We start from the raw sequence: 12,983 nt of genomic DNA, 5'->3' as shown, positions 1-12,983 counted from the left end.
CCTTACAAACCATGACTATGATTAAGAGGGACATTGCCTGGACGCTGGATCCCTACGTTGGGTCTCATGAGAACAGCCAATGGCCTGCAGTTCACTTGGTGTTGTTCATTTTAACAAGACTAACAGGCCAGGAAAGCTGCTAACATCCCACAATGCACAAGATAGCGCCTCCAAAAAAGAATTATCTGACTCACAATGTCAATAGATCAGAGGTTGAAAACCCCTGATCTATTGCATTGTTCCTGCTTGAGGAATCAGAAGAACCTATAGGGGTGTTTTGGGGGATTGATGTGTAAGGTTCAGGGACTTTCTGGGTTTAGGAAGTTTTCTGGATGAACATTTTTCTAAGAGAGACCAAAATCAGTATACCCAGAGCAGGAGTCTGGGGAAATGGCATTGAGTATTAGACCTGAGAGATGAAGGCCCTGGACACTGAATGTCAGTGCTACCCAGAGCTGCTTTGGTGTGGGGGCCAAAGCTCAGGGCCCAGGTTGAAACCTGCTAGCCTGCTCCCCCCACACTTTTTGGCCTCTATGCACCATCTCCCTCGTATGTTCATTTGAGGTTGGAACTTGAGTCTATCTGACTGCCAAATCTAAACTCCTCCTGCAGACTTAGCCTGCCCACTCATGAGGCAAAGAGAAAAGAATTCTGAAGAGTGTGTGAAGATGTTGGGTTTTTGTTAACCAAGGAATAGAAGCTCCAGAAAAAAAGAAAAAAAAGAATTGAAGAGAAGAAGGTCATTGGAAAATCTAGAAAGAAGAGAGTAAGCAAAGATGCTTGGACTGTAATCAAAGGGGCTGGACAAAATGAGCATGAAAAGCCCATGGGGATGTAATACATGGATGGAACTGACTTGCTTCAGTATCCCAGATTTGTAAAAGTTGCTTTGACATCACAGAAACTCTGCCTTTTCAGTAATGAAGATATTGCTTTCTGAGAAGTTCCTCAGTGGATTCCTAGCATCTGCCTGTCCCTGGAGAAGGAATCCTTAGTAATCATGCCCAGTTGGTCAAGAGGAGAGGATCAGGGGCTCGACCCTGGAGATCGGCACGGAAGATGGTTACAGTGGAGGACATGTCTATAGATGCATGATTTCCTCCAAGCATGCAAGCGCTTCCAGCATCCTTTGAAATCCGTCAGTGGTCTGTCTGTAATAATTGATGTGCACGGTCCCCTAATCAGGGACCAAAGTCCAATGCCAATTGTTTCTTTTACTTTTTAATGGATTCGAACTCCATACTCGAGCTTAGAAAATCAAAGCACTTCTGGAAGATATTTATTAGCGGCCAAATTATAAAAACACATAGCAAACCTTTAGTTTGCATTACAAGTGTTAATATATGCAGAGCCCCGTGAATAGCTCATCTTTCTGCCTCTCTTGTATCTTAAATTTTTCATTACAAATTTCCAGGGCTTCAAAGTAGACTCTCACAGCCGGCGCCTTTTTTCTCCCTTGCATGACAAAGAGCTGTCAAAAACGGTTCCTGGGCTGGCTAGTTTCTTCCCCTTTTTTCTCTCATCTAAATGTCAAACAACTTAGCTTAAATAAAGCCCAGCATTCTTCGTCTGGTGCTTCTCAAAAGAAAAACACCACCACAGAAGGCATCTACAAAGGCCCTAATTAATGTTTCTCATTGATTTGGTTTTAGTGTGATGTATTTTATGAAAAAAATATGAATCCAGAAGGCACTCTCATTAAAATCATTAGTGGTTCAACACTGGCTGAAAACAGCCTGGTGCGTGGTAGGGCTTAAGACCCCAGGCTCACAAAAACACGCAGACGTGGAACCTACACATGCACCTTTGCACACACATGACATGTTTTCCAGGTCTTGCAGGACACACCTGGGGGTATACACATGCACAAGGTCCCTGCACACGCATGCGTCCATTAATCACCGATGCACAAGTGTGCATACAGGTGCCTGACTATTCATGGGGTGTACACACAGGCATACCAACAGGCACCAACCCATGCACGCCCAGAGTGCAGAATGCTGTATGTGCTCACGCACAGAGCATGCACATACCTGTGCATGCTGACTGTATGCCCACAGGTGTCCATGTTTTGAAAGAAGGGAAGAGTTATGTTTCTTGGGATTATGTTCCTGGAAGACATCAAGAAACACCAGCCAGTGGTTTCCACATCACTATATTGTCTCTTATTAAGATTTTTTTAGTCATTTCTTTTTCAGTTGGCTTCATAATACTCTGGACCAAAGCTGTTAAGACATGCAACTGTCCACCTCTTCTGCTGAGACTTGAGTTTGCTTGGGATGGGCTTGAATGTTTTCTGGAGCTCTCTCTTCTGACTGGTTTCTAGACTCCTTGTGATGGGGATGGAAGAGAGAAGAGAGATATTCTTGATCTTGATAGGGCAGGAAGGAGAACTCCGTGCTTGGAAACCCCATGTTCAAAGATTTAGACTCTTTACGTGGCAGCTATTACCAGTGGTGGTTTTGGGGTTGGCAAAATCTCACATTTTGTTACCTTTCTGGAAATCAGTTCTTGGCTTAAATAAACCCTGTCTCTATCTCACATCCTGTTTTTAAAGTGACCGTTGTTTGTTTTCCAGGAGTGGCAGTTTTGAAGGGGCTTCCATGATTTATAGAGGGACCTGGAGGACCTTCTCAACTTCACCTCTAAGACATCTGTACTCTCTGCTCTCCTTGTAGTCTGCATGGATCTACCCTTTCTTTCTTAAAAGCCAGCAAGGAGGGGACTGAGATTATTCCAAGCATTCCTCCTCCCAGGCTGACCTAGCTGGCTAGAGTTCAGCATTAGAATTTGGGACCATAGCTATTGCTGTTATCAAAGAGCATTTTTAGGGACTTCCCTGGTGGTCCAGTGGTTAAGACTCCACCCTTCCATTGCAGGGGTGCAGGGGGCATGGGTTCAACCCCTGGTTGGGGAACTAAGATCCTGCATGCCCTGCGGCCCCCCCAAATTTTTTTTAAGCTGAAGTTAAGATGCTTTGTTGTTGTTTCATGCACACATATTTCTTTCAAGGACTTTGCAGGGAGGAAGTTACTGAACCAAGGCATGGTTTATATATTTTCAGAGCCCATGTGTCAAGATATTATCTCACCCTAAATGATACATGAAACTTGGACTAGATGGTAATAAATTGAACAGCAAATCCTCTGAAATGAGACTCCATGTTTTGCCTTTACTAGGGTGTTTTCCCCTAAGGCCATGGGGAGCCCAGGCTTTCTTTCAAGGATGCTCTTTTCTCCCCATCCCCTCACCCCCACCTTAGGGTGCTGGTGGGGCCATAACTGCCCCTCTGTACCTTGCATACCCACATCTCCCTGCAAAGTTGCTAAACTGAATGTAGAAAATATGCAGGGGAGGGGCTCTGTGCCAAAGGAAAATATATAAGGTCAGAGCTCATGCAAATGCTCTCTTAACCTTCAACTTTCTCTTGAGCTTCCTGCCACCTCTTCACCTCTATGACATGATCAATAGACTGGCATAGACATACGTCATCTCTCCCTTTCATTCCCTTAAGGAGTTGATGACTGTGGGATCCTCAAGTTTTAGATTTGGATGGAAGGAGGAAGACTATGTTCAGTACTAAGCCCTGTTCTATAATCCATTTTCACCAACTCTGGGACTGTGGGTGCTTGCTGCTAATTCACTATGTAATTGATACTTTGCTTCCTATTTAACTAATGACCAGTGTATACCATCCCTCAGAACCCCAGAAAGGAGTAGATATGAGGACAACTTCAATCTAAGCATATATGAACACAAACAACATTCAGTAGCGACCCATCTAGAAAAAATAAGTAATGGTTACTTGAAGCATTAGAGATGGAGTGGGGGCAGGGGGAGTCATGCGCCAAAGCCTCTCCAAGTAATTAAAACAGAGTCTTCATGTTTTGCCATTTGTCACAACAAAGTAAATATTGGAATCTTAATACTTGCATCCTCTCAGCTAAATATCCTTCTGTGGCTATTGCTCAAATATTGAAAATACTTGTGTAAGTTCTAGTGCAAAACTGCCACTTGTGTGATTTATGAAGAGGCATAACCTATCGCCTCCCTGAATTCATGCATCCACCATCACAGTTCATATCAATTTTGCTCTGGTCCCCATTAGCAATATTGTCAAAAAAAATCACAGAAAAATAACGACCCTACAAGCCTAGAAATTTAGATCCAGATACGAGCCGTAAATCTGTATTAATTTAATAGTTAAAGTGCGTTAATGCTTTGTAATATTTTTTCTTTATAGAGAACACAATAGTGAGGTCATCTGTAATAAAGATGTTAATCCTGAGCCACCTGCTAGTTTGTTTTGCCTCTTGGGGCAAGAGGACATTAATGGATGAAATATGGCCTCAAGCTCCTTAAAATGGTGTTTTATGGCAACCTCTATGCAGGGCCATAAAACACTCATTCTGAGTGATAAAGAGTCTCAAGAAGGGATATACACTCTCCATCATGCCTGATCTGACACTAGCTTTGCTTTACTTATCCCCCATCCACAGACACCCACAGAACTGGGCCGCAAAGGGAGACCAGGAAGAGCCCCAGGGCTCAGAGAGTAGAGTGAGTTGTTTGGCCTTCTGGACCAGTGCTTCTAGGGCTCAGGCCCTGGGAAGGTGCCTGTTTTTCTCCTTGGCTCTTTGATTCAGGAAAATGATCCATTGTTCTATCATTGGATCCCTGGGAAGATTTTATCACATGCACAAGAAAATAAAAACAAATCCTATCATTCACATATCCCTGAAAGTATTTCCCTTTTCACATTGTGGAGAACAACCTTTGTTTAAATTTCAGTGGTTTCTTTCCGGAATAAATCAGTGAGCCCCATGTAGAGCCTTCTCATTCCCTTTTCAATACTCAAGTTTCTTTCTTTTGGTTTGGAACGGATCACTGACCTGTTCAGATAATGTCAGTCTCCAAGTGGGAAACCTTTGCTATCTTCCTAGGACCCACAGAATTAGGGGAAATCAATACACCTTGGCATTCAAGGTTCCTGAACCACAGAAGAGTATAGTGTGGATGCAGGACACTTGCAGTTTGTCAAAGGACAGGCATTCAAGGGAATGGCTTACATATCTGCCCTAGACACAGGTGGGAAATCTCTCCTTAGTATCTTTACTAAGAAAATGGACTCCTGGTGGTCCCAGAGAGGGAGAAACTATCTAGAAAACTATCTAGAAGGTCAGTGTTAATGAACTCTCAGAGGGTTTGTTACACAGACTCACTCATTAGTAATTGGGGAGCAGCAGGACAAGGGGTACAGCCTTTAGGTAAAAGGATGAAGTATATATATTATGAAGTGCCACAAGGAAGGACAAGTGATTCACATACAAGTGAGAGGCAGGCACAGGAGGACATTCTGCTCTCTCTCAACATTCCCTCCCTGCTGAGAGCAGAGCATGGGAAACCCCTGACAGCTGATATCTTGGCAGGATGCTCCTCAATGTTGGTGTTCTAGTACAGTGAGAACAAAACTAGTATAATATTTTTCAGAGGGGACTAGTGGCTTGAGATCCACATAGAGGTACAAGGCACTAGCACTGCCTCTAACTATGCTTTCTTTCTGGTTGGGACCAATTTGCAAGGGCGATATAGTCCACAGTTACAGTATGCATAGTTGGAACACCTAAGTTGTCCCAAGGTGGATTCAGGTTGCACATCTGTGGTCATACCCCTCTGAATGGCTGAGAAATTCTATCTTTGTCCCAAGACCAACTTACTGGATGTGCACAGGTGAGAAACAATAGGTGGTTAAAGGTTCTCCTCATCTTAGTTCTCCTTACCTTTAATTTTGATGTCTGTCATCAGCATGGTTGGTAAGAGTGTAACATGGGCCAGTGTGGACACAACTTTTCTCTCAAACTTTATTTATTTTAGCTACCATTTATTGTTCATCAACTTGCTAAGCCCATCGAAAATAATATTTCATTAATCCTGAAAATAATACTTTACGTAAATTGCTATTGTTCATCTCTTTTTACCAAGGAGGAGCATGATGCCAAGGAGGTGACTGAAATCACCCAAGATCACAAAACTAGTCAGTGACAGAGTTAGGATTCCATCCTAGGTCTGCCTGATTCTAGCACCTGTGATCAGAACCACTGACTGCACCATCCCCCACAGCACCCTATTGCTTTGGTCCTGTGGTCAGTGATCAGTGTGTTTCTTGCATGAAATAGCATCGACGACAATTTACAATCAGCACTGCCAGGTTAACACATGAAGTCGACTTCCATTCTTTTTTGTATTTATCCTCTCCACTTCTGAATGCCTTGTATGTCAGCTTTGAGGATTTGAAGGGCTTCCTGAAGAGATGTTGGCTTTCTTTTTGCCTCTTTTCTTTCTTCCTCTCCAAGGATCACAGCCTCTGGTAGCATTTGATTACATGTTCACTCCTAAATCTCAGCTCAGCTCCAACCTTATTGTGATGGGATAGTTCTGTGTTATTTTGCCAAGGGCCAGAGAGACCTGGGGTGTCCAGTGTCCATTTTATTAACTCAGCCCTCCTGGAAACCACCAAGTAGAGAGTGATTTCTGAGGTCCCTGGGCTGCTGAGTTTGGAGGAAAGGCCTGTGGGAATGAATACTTACTGAGTACGGTCCTGTGTCAGATACTATGTTAAACTCTTAGCTGTTAACTTCATCTTCATCCTAAGCCTATGAAGTGAGTATTTTGCCTTTATTATATGATGAGGAAACTGAGGTTTGGAGAGGTTTAATCACCTGTCAAAGGTCACTTGTAACAATCGAGCAGTAGAGTTAATTTGATTTGACCTTAAAGCATATGTTTTTCACCATACCATGGAAAGAAGTTTGGAATAAGCAAGAAAGATAATTGGATGTATCCAATGGAAAAAATATGCATTGTTTAGAGCATACTTGCTTGAGGTTTAACTGACTTTAGCTTTTCATTGTCCTTGAGATATTGTACAATATAAATTGTAGATAAGTGATAGCAGTGCAAACTAATTCTTGTCTATAGAGATGCAAATAAATTCTGTCTAGCATAGGTTTACTTAACTCTCCCCTTTCAACCCCTCAAAAAAAAATTAACATTAATTTGTAAATTCAATTCAACATTCCTTTACTACATATCAATTTATAGTTCTTTGATTTCTCCTTTGAACAGATTATAGCATCTTTTTCAATTTTTTCTTTCATACATGTTCATTTTTTTTATTTGTGTATATATGAAAGTCATGATATTGCCTTTTTTAGAAAATTATCTTTTAATAACCATGTGGCCAAAAGGCGGGGTTCAGGATAGGATGGCTACCCAACCAGCCCAGTATCTGCCCAGTTGGATTTTGTAAATTTAGAGCAGACAAGGGGAATTAAGAGATAAGAAGACCTATCGTCTCCATTATCCAAGATGGGCTAGATAGTCTAGTTATTGATTAAAGGAATCACATACCACTGCTATTTATAAATCCAGGGCTCCAAAGAGAATGTTTGTTTTTCCTGCTTTTAATTATTGAACATGAGATGCCAGTGTTGTTTTGCCAACAGCGGCACAATAGGTCTCTAATGAAACTCACTGAGCTACTCATAATTAAACCATCAGGCAGAAGTAACCAGTGCAGTGAGATATCAATTAACATTCCTCAATAATCATTCTTTTGATTGTTTTAAGGAAAACTGTTTTTGGTGTTATTTCTTCAAATTTATCACACAGAACTTCCACCTCCAATGAAACTGAAGTCAGATGTTTCCCAGTTCAAATTATTGTTCTTCCACTAACTACAGGATGAATCAGTTCACTTTTCTGAGACTGAATCCTCTAACATAGAAAGAGGTAATAATTCCTTGGAAGAATTATTGTGAGGCTAAAATAGGACGATGTTAGTTTAAGAGCTGAATTTGTGCTTAGCATGTAGCAGAGGTTTGGCATGTTTTAGTTTTCTTTTCTTCCTTCTCCCCTCTTTCTTTCCTTCCTCCTTTCTTCCCTTCCTTTCCTCCTCTTTCACCTTCTAGTCTGTTTTCATAAGTGTATAAGTCTCATCAGAGAGCCTTACAAGTATCTCAAACTGTGTATCTGTTCTCTCATCTTTGTAATTACATGTTAGCCAGGACCCCTGTCAAAGAGATAGGTCTAGACAGCTATGTATGTGCCCAGGACCCTGACAACAGATGATATTGGTCCAATGGTAATCAATTCCTGAACTCAGTCAAGCCAATCAGATTCTCTAATACTGAGACACTGTACTAAGAGAAAAAGATTAATTATCTGGTGGTGGGGTCAGGGCAAGATTTGGTACCAGGGCAAACCAAAGGCAGTGTTATCTGTCACTGTGATAGAAGAACAGGAATTGTGATATCAGGGGAGCCACGATACAGTGAGAGGCAGACTCAAACAGTGATGAGAAACCATGTGAAGGGAGAAAGAAAGAGACAGAAATCTGCCAAGTGAATTTTTGGCCTCTACTAAGCCTAGTTGTACTTCCTTTAAGTGTTCTTTTGCTAAAGCAAATAAAACATTCCCTGATTGAATTCTGAGAATGGGGTAGAGAGAGAGAAGGGTAATGGGAAGGAGGCATTTTATCCAAGGGTATAAAAGTTGCAAGGTAACAGGGGAAGGTGTCATACTTGTAAGAGTGGTCCAGTGACCATGAAAGTGGGAGTCGGTGACAGGCTCTAGATGTGCAATACCTGAGGCCAGCATCTAGGACTGATTTACTCACTTACAAAGAGCAAAGGTGATGGCCACTGGGAGGTGGCATGACAGTGATTGTTAGCTCACTGCCTCTGGTGAATGAGGAGGTGGGTGGGAGTCAGCGTCTTTTCATAGGGGCTGGGAGTTTCAGGTGGCATCTTCCTTGGGGAGGCTTGAGAAAGGCTCTTCCTAGTTTCGAGCTTTTAGTTATCTCTAAACTTGTGTGTGTGTGTGTGTGTTTCCAGGCATCTTTTAATGGCCAACTGGGGCAGGGACAACAAACTTTGCCTAGTTCACAATTTAGGGGAGAGTGCTTTCCTGACCTGCCACTAAATTAAATTAAATACTGTCAACTCTGTTCAGTTCAACAAACACTTACATAATGCCCAAAATATGCAAGGCATGATGCTACATGAAGTGGGGAACACAGGGATGATTCTCAGTTCTCAAACAAGGATATGATCTGCTCACAAATAGCTCTAATACACATCAGAATATCACAAAAAGTGATGGAGGACCTGATATAAAAGGGAAATTACACCACATTGGTGGTTGGCAGGGTCATTATAGATGGCTCTTGAAGGGTAGATGGTGGTCTGACAGGTGCCAATGGGAGGGTGCAGAAAAGTATTCGAGGAAGAGGAAACATCATGTGGAAAAATATTAAGCCAGAACACATGGGAATGTTTGGAATGCAGGCAAAATTCTTCGGGTGGAGTATAAGGGTGTGGACCATGATAAGATTGGCCTGTTGTGGATCATTAATGCTTATGAGAGGAATTTGTTCTCAATCTGGCAGGCAAAGGGAAGCCTTCTTTGAGTAGGGAACAATGTTATTAGAGGTGAAATTTAGGAAAAATTAATTGGGATCTGAGTATAGGAGAGGTTGAGAAAGGAAGAGACTTGATTCAAGGGAGCCAAATAGATGTCAGCTTGTGGACAGGAGCAAGTGTTTCCAAAGTGGCTCAAGAAGGCCTCGTTGTGGTGGTGATGGGGAGGTGAGAGGGTGAAGTTCCAGGGTCCATCCTTGTTCCAACCAGAGACATCAGAGCTGCTGAGCTTCTTTAAATTTTACAAAATGATGGTCAGAGTATGATTGTATTTGCACAGTGGTTTGCCAACTACAACAACAATGAAAATAAAGCAAAGATAAGAACACCTTAAGAATTCTGGTGGAGGAGAAAGGATACTGACTGGCTTCCTAGGGAGTTCTGTGGGTCCGAAGTCTAAATTCTTGCTCCAAACTCACTAGTGACATAATCTTAATCTTTCTTGGCCTTAGTTTTCTCATTCTTAAAAATGAGATACTAAAACCTACCTCATGATATTGTTACAAGGACTAAATAGTATAATGTGCGGAAAAATTACCACCAAACCTGGCATAAAGCAGACACTAAACAAATGTCCATTCCCTGTCTTCCTTTCCTTAGGGAGCCAGGATGGACAGTTAAAATACTGTTTGATGGATGTCATAGGAGCCTATATACTTAAATAAATACGAATACAAATATTATATTGTTGACATGCCATGTTCCAGGCACTGCATGTATCTATCATGGCCTAATCAGAAAAAAGAAACCATTTCAAGTGTTTATGTGGTGGGTGAGTTTTAATACAGGAAATTTTGGAGGAGCTAAGTCAAACAGGATAGTAGTAACCAGAGATAAGCAAAATCAGGAAGGCAATACTGTTCCGGGCCTGAAGGGACAGAGGTGGGAAGCAGCACTTTGGGTCACCCAATGGAATCTGGAACCAAGACAGGCTTGTCTAGTGTGATCTGGGGCTCAAGAGAAAATGCAGCTGCTGCAAGAGAAGCTACCTGAGACAGGGAAACATCCTGGACCCTCCTTCCTCTTCCTTTCCAATCTCCTTCCAATGCTTCCCATTGGCTGAATCCATCTGGAGGCTAGATGATAAGGGAGCCTGGAAGGATAGCTTGTAGGGGTCAGCATCCATGTGATATAAGACCAGAGCCTCCCAAAAGGGAAAGGAATAGATCTAAGGGTACACAGGCCCAGGACACTTTAGTGGGGTGTTGATATTGGGAAAGAATATGATGGGCTGTGTAAGACTTTACATTAGCTCCTGGGTTAGAGCACGAAGCAAATAAAGCTCTGTTATCATAGTCTGCTGCCTTTAGACTGCCCTTCATATCCCTTTGCAGTGGTTGGGCAAAAGCTGTTAATTATCTGCAGAGTTCTATACTTGCCCCCTTCAGGCCTGGGCTTATGCCAGATACAACTGCTACTTTGTGCAAGAGTCAAATTAGAGGTAACAGCCATGAGTCCCCTCTCTTGGCTTTGGAGCTATTTTGTGGGAGAAGGCTTTGGTGGTTAGGGCGTTCCAGGGACTGGTTTGCTAGTAGCACTCTCTGGAGCCAGATGATGCTGTCCCTTAGCAATGACCATTTGGGAAGTCTCTTCTAGATGCATTGACCATTTTCTTCCTTAGTCTTTTGCTATTAGATCCCATGGGAATATGTTAGGGAAGCTCTACAGAGACAGAGCCTCAGAGCTGAGGGTGTCTTTAGAGAGCTTGGAGTCCAACCCCAGTGGAGGCACAGCACAATCCAGCATCCAAAGTTGGCACTGCCTCAGTTTCCCTCCTCCGTTTACTCCTGTAGGTCCCAGCCTAGGGAAGGGGAAGTGTCCTGGTGGAAACTCCAGACTGTTGGAGCAGTGCAGATTTGTGCCTTGGCTCTGCCTCACGCTCACTGTGCAGCCTCAAGCCAACAGTTGGTTTCCCTGGGCCTCTATTTCCGCATTAGGAAGGCGTTGGCTTAGGTCACAACTATGGGTTCTTCCAACTCTGTGTCAACCTAATGAAGAAATGGTAGAAAGATCTTGGTCAATAAAAATGATGTTGATAGCTATGGTTTATCTTAGCACTAATGTGCTAAGAATTTTTCATACATTGTTTTATTTAGTCTTGATTGAAGAGCCTTTCCTAAGTTGTATAATCTTGTTTGTAGCTGCCTGTTGTAGATAGTACCTCTACTACGGGCCACTCTTTAGCTTCTGGATCCATCAAAACACCCCAGGATTTCAGGCCCAATTGCTTTCTCATTCTAAATCCCATACTTGCTTTATTCAAACATTATAAAGTCAACGCACTGACAGTCAGACAAGTACCATCAGGCATCCAGCTTTTGCCTCCCAGTCCAAACAGCTGCAATACGTACACTCCTTTAGTCTGCCTGCTGTGTGCTCTGTGTAACTAATTCCTTCTTTAGTCTCTACAACAAGGAATCAGGACTGGCAGAGAGTGTCTCACTAAAGTATTTGCTTATTGTTAACTTTCCTTGTATAGCTTATCAATGAGGAATTGCTAGGAATAAGACACATGGTATTTAAAGTTTAGCAAGACTGAGCTTCACTGTGGAGTGGAATCAGAGGCCTGAATGGAATGGCCCAGTGAAAGCTCCCCAGGACAGTATTAACACAGACCCAGCACGTCAGTCTAATGTGGCATCTCCAAGTAGTTAGGTTGGATCTATCTTGCATGTCCTAATGATGAGCCCTGAAGGTGTCTACCTGAAATGATTTAAGGGACTGAGGCCTAGAGCCAGGCAGCCCATGCTGAATACTCAGTCCTCCAACCTGGTTCAAGGATATTCCACTCAGGGCAGCTGCTGTCACTTCAACAGGTCCAGGGAAGGCCTGGTCTGATTTTTGTTGCTGAGATCAAAAGGGAGTACAGATAGGTTTTTAGAGCCAACACCAGGTCACCCACAGGCCATTCTCTGCACACAGCTCTGGCTTTCTCAGGAAATGGCCTAACAGCTTTTTCTTGGCTTTCCTTGGACTGCTAATGTAATAGTACTTATTTTCAGAATCTTTGTGAGGTTGGGGGAAAGCATCAGAGTTTCATTGTAAATCCATTATGTCTTCTTTGGTTAGAAATTATCCCTGACAAGCAGTCCCACAGCAAAGGAAAGTCAGTATTATTTTGCAGAATAAAAAGGGGGATTGGCCACTTCTTTTATTATTTTTTTATTATGACTGTCCTCCTTTTGGTTATGACATTCGATGTATTATTTAGCTTAAGTGCTTGATTAAGGAAGAACTGGTGGGGGGTGGAGTAGGAACTGGAAGGGGCCGTTGCTCAGACTCTGGCCTTCCTGCTCCTCATCTTGGTCGCTGAGATGGAAATAAACTGCCAGGACCCTGTGGGGATCCCGACTTGCTCCCCTCAGCAAAGAGATCACGTTCTGACTAAGGGACCTTCTGGACGTTTCTGGGTCAGCAGAACCTTGGTGCCTTTCTTTCATATACCGGAACCCTTGTGTCTTTATTAAATATTAATTTGCTGTCAATAATTAAATGCTGATTATC

Source organism: Hippopotamus amphibius, chromosome 9 (genome assembly GCF_030028045.1).
Source record: "Hippopotamus amphibius kiboko isolate mHipAmp2 chromosome 9, mHipAmp2.hap2, whole genome shotgun sequence".
Taxonomy (NCBI): domain Eukaryota; kingdom Metazoa; phylum Chordata; class Mammalia; order Artiodactyla; family Hippopotamidae; genus Hippopotamus; species Hippopotamus amphibius.
This window is presented reverse-complemented; position numbering follows the sequence as displayed.